This window comes from Nicotiana tabacum, chromosome 18 (genome assembly GCF_000715075.1).
Source record: "Nicotiana tabacum cultivar K326 chromosome 18, ASM71507v2, whole genome shotgun sequence".
NCBI classification, from domain to species: domain Eukaryota; kingdom Viridiplantae; phylum Streptophyta; class Magnoliopsida; order Solanales; family Solanaceae; genus Nicotiana; species Nicotiana tabacum.
The window spans coordinates 12,187,887-12,197,820 of NC_134097.1; the positions used below are offsets into that span (position 1 = coordinate 12,187,887).

General features: G+C 39.0%; 1 long non-coding RNA gene across 1 annotated transcript; it reads left to right on the plus strand.

Moving 5' to 3' along the window:
• The first annotated feature begins 4,733 nt into the window (after positions 1 to 4,733).
• On the plus strand, positions 4,734 to 9,594 carry LOC107819158 (uncharacterized). Its single transcript, XR_001655638.2, has 2 exons — positions 4,734 to 7,543; positions 8,388 to 9,594. It is a non-coding gene; the product is annotated as an uncharacterized LOC107819158 (long non-coding RNA).
• Positions 9,595 to 9,934: the final 340 nt, after the last annotated feature.

Here is a 9,934-nt window from a genome sequence, read left to right on the forward strand (position 1 = left end):
GAGATCATCCGTCTTCACGGTGTGCCCATGTTTATCATTTCTGATCGAGGTACGCAGTTTAGCTCGCACTTTTAGAGGGCAGTTCAGCGTGAGTTGGGTACGCGGGTTGAGTTGAGCACAGCATTTCATCCTCAGATAGACGGGCAGTCCGAGCGTACTATTCAGATCTTGGAGGATATGCTCCGTGCCTGTGTTATTGACTTCGGAGGTTCTTGGGATCAGTTTTTGCTGTTAGCGGAGTTTGCCTACAATAACATCTACCAGTCAAGCATTCAGATGGCTCCCTATGAGGCATTATATGGTAGACGGTGTAGGTCGCTAGTTGGGTGGTTTGAGCTGGGGGAGGCTCGGTTATTGGGTACAAATTTAGTACAGGATGCCTTGGATAAGGTCAAGATTATTCAGGATCGACTTCGCACAGCTCAGTCCAGGCAAAAGAGTTATGCTGACCGTAAAGTTCGTGATATTGCATTCATGGTTTGAGAAAGAATATTGCTTCGGGTATCTCCTATGAAGGGTGTTATGAGATTTGGGAAGAAGGGCAAGATTAGCCCTAGGTATATCGTGCCATTTGAGATCCTCGAGAAAGTAGGGGAGGTAGCTTATAGACTTGCGTTGCCTCCAGGGTTATCCTTAGTTCATCCGGTATTCCATGTGTCTATGCTCCAAAAATATCATGGTGACCCGTCCCACGTGTTAGATTTTAGCTCTGTCTAGTTGGATAAAAATTTGACTTACGAGGAGGAGCCGGTGGCCATTCTAGACCAGCAGGTTCGTCAGTTGAGGTCAAAGAGTTACATGTCAGTTCGAGTGAAGTGGAGAGGTCAGCCTATTCAGGCAGCTACTTGGGAGTCCGAGTCTGATATGCAGAGTAGATATCCCCACCTTTTCACCAGCCCATGTATTTTTCTATGTCCGTTTGAGGACGAACGGTTGTTTTAGAGGTGGAGAATGTGATGACCCAAAAGGGTCATCTTATATTTTAGAACTCGAATCTGCGCTCTTAAGCCTTAAAAATCTTATTTTTACCCTTCTCGATTTGCGTGCACAGTCCGAGCAGGTTTCAGGAAAGCTTTGATGTTGAAAACTGATGAAAATAAGAATTTTTGCCTTAAAAGTTAATTTTAGTTAACTTCGGTCAATATTTTTGGTAAACAAGCCCGGATTCGTGCTTTGACGGTCCCGGTAGGTCCGTATCGAATTATGGGACCTGGGCGTATGCCCGGAATCGAATTTGAAGGTCCCTAGCTCAAGTTATGAATTTTTGATGAAAATTAAAAGTCTGAAAATTAATTATTTTTTAAGAATTGATTGATGTTTGGCATTGTTAATACCGGGTCCGTATTTTGGTTCCGGAGCCCGGTACAGGTTCATTATGATATTTAAGACATGTCTGTGAAATTTGGTGAGAAACGAAGTTGATTTGACGTGATTCAGACGTCCAGTTGAGAAAATAGAAATTTTAAAGTGTTCTTGAAAATTTTATTTGATTTGGTGCTAAATTTAGAGTTCTAGGTGTTATTTTGGCGATTTGATCGTGCGAGCAGGTCTGTATGATGTTCTTAGACTTGCGTACATGTTTGGTTTGGAGCCCCGAGGGCTCGGGTGCCATTCGGGCGATGCGCGAGTTGAGTTCAAACCTCAACAAGGCTGCTGGTGCACCAAATCTGGTGTGCCCGCAACTGCGAACCTTTAGTCGCAGGTGCGAGCTCGCAGTTGCGAGCAAAAGCCCCGCAGATGCGACCCAGGCCTGGACTTGGTTTTTCCGCAGGAGCGGTGCCGCAGAAGCGGAACCCTGTCCGCAGGTGCGGCCCCAGTTGGCCCATCCCTTTTTCGCAGAAGCGCACACCCCGTCCGCACATGCGGATGCGCAGGTGCGACCAAAGCACCGCAGGTGCGAAGTTTGCTAGGCAGTGAGCATTTAATTCGGACTCCAGCTATTTGTTTCTTCTCGTTTTCAAAAGAATAGGAGGCCTAGGGCGATTTTTCAAAGATATTTTCTTCCCCAAATCATAGGTAAGTGTTCCTTAACTCGTTTCTTTCAATCTTTTACTTCATTTCACTAGAATTCAACCTAGAAATCTAGAGTTTCATGGTAGAATTAGGGGTTAGGGTAGAAAATAGGAATTTCGGGAATTTGGGGATTTAGACCTCAATTTGATGTTGGATTCCAAAACTAATTACATATTCGGGCTCGGGGGTGAATGGGTAAAAGAATTTTGGTCCGAACCTCGGGTTTTGACCAAGCGGGCCCGGGGTTAATTTTTCGACTTTTTTGGAGGAAAATTTGGAAAATTTAATTTATGCAATATAATTGATTCCTTTAACAATATTTGATATTATTGAGTTATTTTTTAATAGATACGAGTGGTTTGGACGTGAATTCCAAAGAAAAAACTGTGATTGAGAATTGAGTGGCCTTCGGAGCGAGGTAAGTGTTGTGTCTAACCCTGACTTGAGGGAATTAGTAACCTTAGATTATTTGCTAAGTGAAATTCATGTGAGCGGCGTATATGTGAGGTGACGAGTACCTATGCGCCGCCAATTTACCTATTTTTCCATGTTTCTCTATTTTTCTGATATTGTCTCATTCCTATGCCAAATTGCTACGTGTTATACTAGTGTTGTTCAAATTATCGTTCTTATCATGTTTACGGAATTTTCTGGTGATAATTGAGTTTTTATTTCAAAGTTAAGATTGATATTATGGAACCAAATGTTGAAGTAAGGTTTGTACTTGTTATTCTATCTCCCTGTTGTTATTTATGCATTGCATTATGGTAAGGGAGAGTGTTAATGCACGAAGGGTGATGTCGTGCCATATTGTGAGTGTTAATGCACGAAGGGTGATGTCGTGCCATATTGTGAGTGTTAATGCACGAAGGGTGATGTCGTGCCGTATTGAGAGTGTTAATGCACGAAGGGTGATGTCGTGTCATATTGTGAGTGTTAATACACGAAGGGTGATGCCGTGCCATATTGTGAGTGTTAATGCACGAAGGGTGATGTCGTTCCATGATATGAGAGTAAAAGCACGAAGGGTGATGCCGTGCCGTTTCTATTAATTTTATGGTGAGATTGAGAGTAAAAGCACGAAGGGTGATGCCGTGTATTCTTCTTTACTGTATTCACTATTCCTGTTGATTCATGGTATATTGACTGCTCCGGTGATCATTCTGTTGTAGTTCTTTATCTTGTATTCCCCTCAGTATGTCTCCCCTCCCGACATTTCCTGTTTACTTCTTCATTCCTGTTATTTGCGTATACACTGTTAAATTGTACAGGTTGATTGTAGGTGTCTTGTCTTAGCCTCGTCACTACTTCGTCGAGGTTAGGCTCGACATTTACAGTACATGGAGTCGGTTATACCGATGCTGCACTCTGGACTTTCTGTGCAAATTTTGATACCGGCTTAGGTTGATCGAGATTTGCTACTGGTCCGCTGTCCGGAGACTCAAGGTAGATCTGTCGGCATTCACAGATCTTGAGGTCCCCGTCTATCCTTTATGTCTTACTGTTTTCTTTCATTCAGATAGTTGTATTTGTTTCAGACTATTACTTGTTATAAATTCTAGAATGCTCGTGAATTGTGACTCCAGATCCGGATGGTAGTAGTTAATATAGATTTATGATATTCCGCACTCGTTATATTTCATTGTAGTTAATTAATGTTAATTACTGAATGGAAATAAGAAATTGGTAAATGATTCTCTAACGTTGGCTTGCCTAGCAAGTGAAATGTTAGGCAACATCACGGTCCCGTCGGTGGAAAATTTCGGGTCGTGACATGTACGTACTCGTCACCTCACGTACACGGTGCTCGCATATCAAAACAATACCAAATCATAAAGGGATTTCCCCCACACAAGGTTAGGCAAGCCACTTACCTCGAACCAAGATCAATCAATCGGTAACAATGCCTTTCCATGAATATCTAACTCCGAATGGCCCAAATCTAGCCAAAATAATTACATATCATAAATATAACTATAATAGACTAATCTAATTAATGAAATCAAGACTTTAACAAAAATTACGAAAATCATCCTAAAACGTAGACCGGGAACCACGTCTCGAAATCGGGTAAAAGTGACAAAAATACGAACATCCATTCACTCACGAGTCTGACCATATAAAAATTACTCAAATCCGACCACAAATCCTCTTTCAAAACTCGAAATCTTTGTTGAAGAAGTTCTTCCAAATTTTTCCCAATTTCAACCCCAAAATCCGAAATTAAATGATAAAATCAACCATAGATTAGTGGAATATAACCATAAAGGAGTTAAGAATCGTTACCCAATCGATATCTCTGAAAATCCCTTAAAACCTCGTCCAAAATCCGAGCTCCCAACTCAAGTTTTTGATAAAATGGGAAAACCCCCATTTTTGGAAACTTTAATACTGCGCAGACATTTCCTTAATCGCGATCGCGGAAATAGCCTCGCGATCGCGAAGAACAACTTTGCTACCCCAGAAATTAACTCTACGCGAACGCGATGCTCTCGCTCTCAGACTCACGCGATCGCGAACGTCCTCACACGTTCGCGATGAGAAAATTGCGTGGTCCAGCTTTGGTCCACTTAACCCTACACGAACGTGACCTTATCTCTGCATTCGCGAAGCACCACCTCACTTCACTACACGTTCGCATGCCCCTGTCCGCGAAGAACAATTCCATTCTCTCGCCCAGCAAGCTTACGCGATCGCATCCTCAAATTCGCGAACGCGAAGAACAATTTTGGTTGGCCTCTCAGATTGCCTTACGCGATCGTGAGACCTCCCTCGCGAACGCGATGAAGAAAAACTCTGCAACAAAACACCAGGAAATCTGCTATCTTCCTTAAGTCCAAAATGGTCCGTTAAGCATCCGAAATACACCCGAGGCCCCCGCGACCTCAACCAAATATACCAACCACTCCTAATTCACTATAAGAACTTAGTCGAGCCCTCAAATCACATCAAACAACGCTAAAATAATGAATCACCCTCCAATTCAAATTTAATAAACTTGAAACTTCAAATTTTCACAACTGATACCGAAACCTATCAAACCACGTCTGATTGATCCCAAATTTTGCAAACAAGTCATATTCAACACTACGGACCTACTCCAACTTTCGGAATCAGAATCCGACCCCGATATCAAGATTTTCACTACCGGTCCAAATCTACAAAATTTTAACTTTCGCAATTTCAAGCCTAAATAAGCTACGGACCTCCAAAATACAATTCAGACACGCCCCTAAGTCTAAAATCACCTAACTGAGCTAACAGAACCGACATAACTCTATTTTTAAATTGTCTTCACACAGTTCCGACTACGGTCCAAATCCTAAGGCTTAAACCTCCATTTAGGGACTAAGTGTCCCAAAACACTTTAGAAACCAAAACGAAACCTCCCGACAAGTAAGAATAGCAGAAATAGATATGGGAGAAGCAGTAAATAGGGGTTCGGGGCTATTACTCTCAAAACGACCGGTTGGGTCGTTACAAAATACTTAAAAGTTTGTTAAATATTTGACAAAGACTAAAAGTTCTCGCTTTTGAAAAATTTAAAGGACCTAAAGGCTCTAAAATAGTAGACCATTTTGTTATTTTTCTTGTTTCTTTTCCCACCCTCCTTATTTTTAAAATTTGGACTTTTGGAGGAAAATGTTGTGTTGGTGGAGGGAAATTTTGATGGACTTGATGAAGGTATGACCGGTGCTAGTAATCCGTTTGGCTAGTTTGAAATTCTTGATCGGAGGAAAATATTGTGTTTGACATAAATTTTATATTTAGGTTGGTTGTGCTACTAATTGAACGCTGATGTTGCAAATTAAGAGAGTATATACACTCTTTTTAAGCTCGTGGGAGTGAACAAAATTCGAATAATCTGCTTTTAAATGGGTTATTGTTTAACTGTTAATTGTCACATAATCATATGTAATGATTTATTTATTACATTTATGTATTTTTTCTTGCTTCATTTTAATATACAATGTGTAAGTTCTTCAACATTTGTCACAACTTCCTCGTAAGGAGATTTTGTTATAGGCAGACCACCGATCTTTCATAAATCCCAAAGTGATATGGATAGTTCTCCCGTAGAGGTAAGGAATGTATTTGTCACAGGGCACCATGCCTCACAGAAGGCCTACATGATATTTGTATTATGGTCATATGTGAAGAGTGAAACATATACAACGTCATAACTTCTTGCGCCCTCCAGGGTTAGACGACACCTACATAAGACATCTTCTGCCCATTTCGAGTAGCCAGTAACGTAATGACATTCACCGCCGAACAGAAAATTATCAACCCAATGTAATAACCCGAAATATATTTTTATACTAATTAAATGTGATATTTAGGAATTTATTTTTATTGTAGTTATTAGGTCAAATATTAAGTTGTGAAAGAAAATTTATTACTATACACGATATTGTACTAAATAAGTGGTTAGCGGCTAAATTATTAACTATACTTATATAGTTGATTTTGGTTATTTATTAAATGAATAAGAGTGGGCTAAGCCCATTCTCTTATGGCTGCCACGTTATAGTGACCTAGTAAAAAATTAGCAATAACAACAACAACAACCCAGTATAATCCCACTAGTGTGGTCTGGGGAGGGTAGTTTGCAGGGATGTTCGTCGGTCGGTACAGTACGGTATTTAGATATTTCGGTTCGGTATTTTCGGTATTCGGTTTCGTAAAATGCTATACCAATATCGTACCTAATTAAATTCGGTATGGTTCGGGTTTTCTCCTTTCGGTTTCGGTTTATTCGGTTCGGTAACTTCGATTTATTCGGTTTGAATAATAACTAGTGCATAGAGTCATAGATGGTAATATTCTTAATTAAAATACTCAAAAATACAAAACTAAAAATATTTGTTGACAAAAGTTTTATCCAAAACCAGCAAATACCAACTTAGAGAGAGAAAACTTCTTGTTACTTGTTTAGAGTTAATTGATGAACTTTGAGAATAAAGAAAAATAAAATTTTAGATTTCTTATATTTATGTAATAATTAATAAAATATGTATTGTGTAATATAATATATATTTCGGTACGGTATCGGTATTTCGGTATTTCATTTTAAAATACCAAATACCATACCTAATATTAAATATTTTTAAACTTAAACCAAATACCATACCGAATACCAAAATATCGAATATCGAATACCAAAATTTTCGGTTTCGGTACGGTAATTCAGTATTTACCAAATTATGCACAACCCTAATAGTTTGTACGCAGACCTTACTCCTACTCTGGAGGCTGCTTCCGATAGACCCTCGCTTCCCTCCCTCCGAGAACTCCCCACCTTGCTCATGGGGTGACTCGAACTCACAACCTTTTGATGACTCGAACTCACAACCTCTTGATTGAAAGTGGAGGGTGCTTACTACCAGAGCAACTCACGCTAACCCGCACTAGTTGAAAATTAGCATAAGTAGTAATTCTCGGTTTTTGGGAAACGAAGAAGTGAAGTACTCTATTGGAGAATTACCGGCGGCGACATACAATAACACGGCGAGCTTCTAAAGTCCAGGTATTTTTATTTTTATTTTTTTCTATTATATAGAAAAGGAAAGATGGTCGACCACGGACAAAATTGTTATTTTGCTCAAAGGAAAATTGTCATTTTGCTCAAAGAAAAAAAGTGCCTGTAACAATGCTAACTCCACCTCTTACGACCTTTTTTCCGGCATTCCGACCTCCATATGGGTCTAGAAACATCGCTCTTCCGACTTTCATCTTTTCTATTCCAACAGATCGGATCAGTTCTCCTTCTTCAAACTTTCAATAATATTCTTAGCTCTTTTTATCTTCTTATTTATCTATTACATTTCAGGAATCATTATCTCAATCTCTGCTCCATCTCTTTCTTTCTTTGTTTCTTTTAGATCTTTTTAACTATTTCCAATTTCATGGATAAATTTCCTTGAATTTCGTGTTTTCCAACCAGACGATGCGGAATCACCATTTTAAGGGTTATTATCTGTCCAATTTCATTGTTGTTACCTTCTTCTCGCTTCTTAAGGTATTGACATTTATTATTCTGCTAACTTAAAAACAAAAGGGATATTTAGTTTTACTCCTAATGCATGATGTTCTTCCGTTTCTTTACTTTTTTTTTTCTTTTTGTATATGTTATGTTTTCATGTATCGTGAATAGCGAGTATGTTTCCAGTAATAACTGCTTCTTCACACACACCCTCATTCTCCATAGCCGGGGGAAAAGAAAAATTGGAACTCGTGATAACCTAATTTTGATAAAGCACTAAAATTGGTGTATGAGTTGAGATTGACATAAATTGGATGAATTACTATTGAAAAAATTTTGTGCATGTGAATTTTTATTGACAGATATTATTCATTATTTCATGTCTTAGGAAGGGTTAACAAGGCTCAAGATGATTTGGGAACTCTTCTTAGAAGTTGTGTTCGAGCAACATCTGTTTGTTTGAATTTAAATTCGTTTATCTAGCTAGGAATTTATGGAATAGGGAAGGTATGTTAAAGGACCTGTTATGGGATTGCTTTATATGATAACTCATTGTTGTTGGTGGGATTTGAGAGTAAAGGAATGGAGGAGTAGGTAATAGAGTACTTAGGATTGATATAGATTGTATGAAGTTGCAACAATATCCAACAACTTTGAGAAGCAGACAAGAGGGATGTAGATGTAAGGGCATGTATACCTTAGCCAAGGAAGTAGCTTAATTTATTTATTTTACTTTTTATTCCCTGTTATTTGGCATTTACTAATACAATGTGTATTCAACAATAAATTATAGTTGTTTGTGTGAGCACCTAATTTTTGATCGTGCTTGAATTTTCGCCCACTCATTTCACCAATACTACACTTTGTCCCCACTCCACTTTACCTTGTCCCCCATGCTTGTCCCCACTCACAACCCCCCACATCTTCCCTATTCCCAAAAGAAGAAAAAACGGATCCCTCCCCCTAAAGAAAAAATATAGCAGCCCTCTGCTTTCTTGGGAGAGAAGAGCTTCCTCCCTCATTTTGGAAACCAACAGCCACACATCCTCTCTTCTATTTTATTTTTCTCCTACCACCTAACCAGAAATCAGTCATTTTCTTTGATCCATTTTTAGCCATGTGAGATCACCCTTAGCCACACAAAAAAAAAAAAACTCCAGCTGAAAATCAGCAGCAAACCCAACAGCAAAAACATCTGCGAACAGCTCAAAAACGACCTCAAAACAAGCTCCAAAAAAATACAGCACTTCTCCTTCCCGAACCAACCAAAAATATCTCAAAGTTGTCCCCATTTTTCGAGTGGAGTTCGTCGCATGGTTATGATTCGAGTCGAGTTCTTCCGGCGAGTTTTCTCCGGTGAGGTTGCTGATCGAATTTTCATCAAGGCCTAGTTGATTTGTTGAGATACATAAGCTCAAAAATCAGAGTGTTGTCTTAGGAGGTCAATCTTCTATCTTTCTTTTACTACTTTAGTTGAGTGCTATGTTATGCTTGCTTCTGTTTAAGTCATTTGATGGTTTTATTTTGTTTAAAAATCTTGAACCTACATTGAGTGCTTAGTAAGGTCTATTTCTATTCATTCTATGTTATTTATATTTCTTTTAGTTTGACACGTGACTTTAAGGTGATATAATCTATGTAATAAATCTCATGCTCGTGATTTGAACCTTTGTTAAACTCAATTACTGAAAATGAATACATTAGGTTGCCAAAGTGATGTCTTGTAATCCTCTGTTAATGTAGTGCCATCCGCTAGCTAGGAAAATTAGGCCATTTCATTCAAGTGTAAAAATGCAGCAAGTTTGGGTTGTTCAATTGCTGTGGGCCGTGGATTGATTTTCTGAAAAATTAGACTTAGGCCAATCAATTTAATCTCGATAAGGCCCAAGGTAGTAAAATGATGCTAGCCCATTTCCTGTTTAATAATAAAGCTAG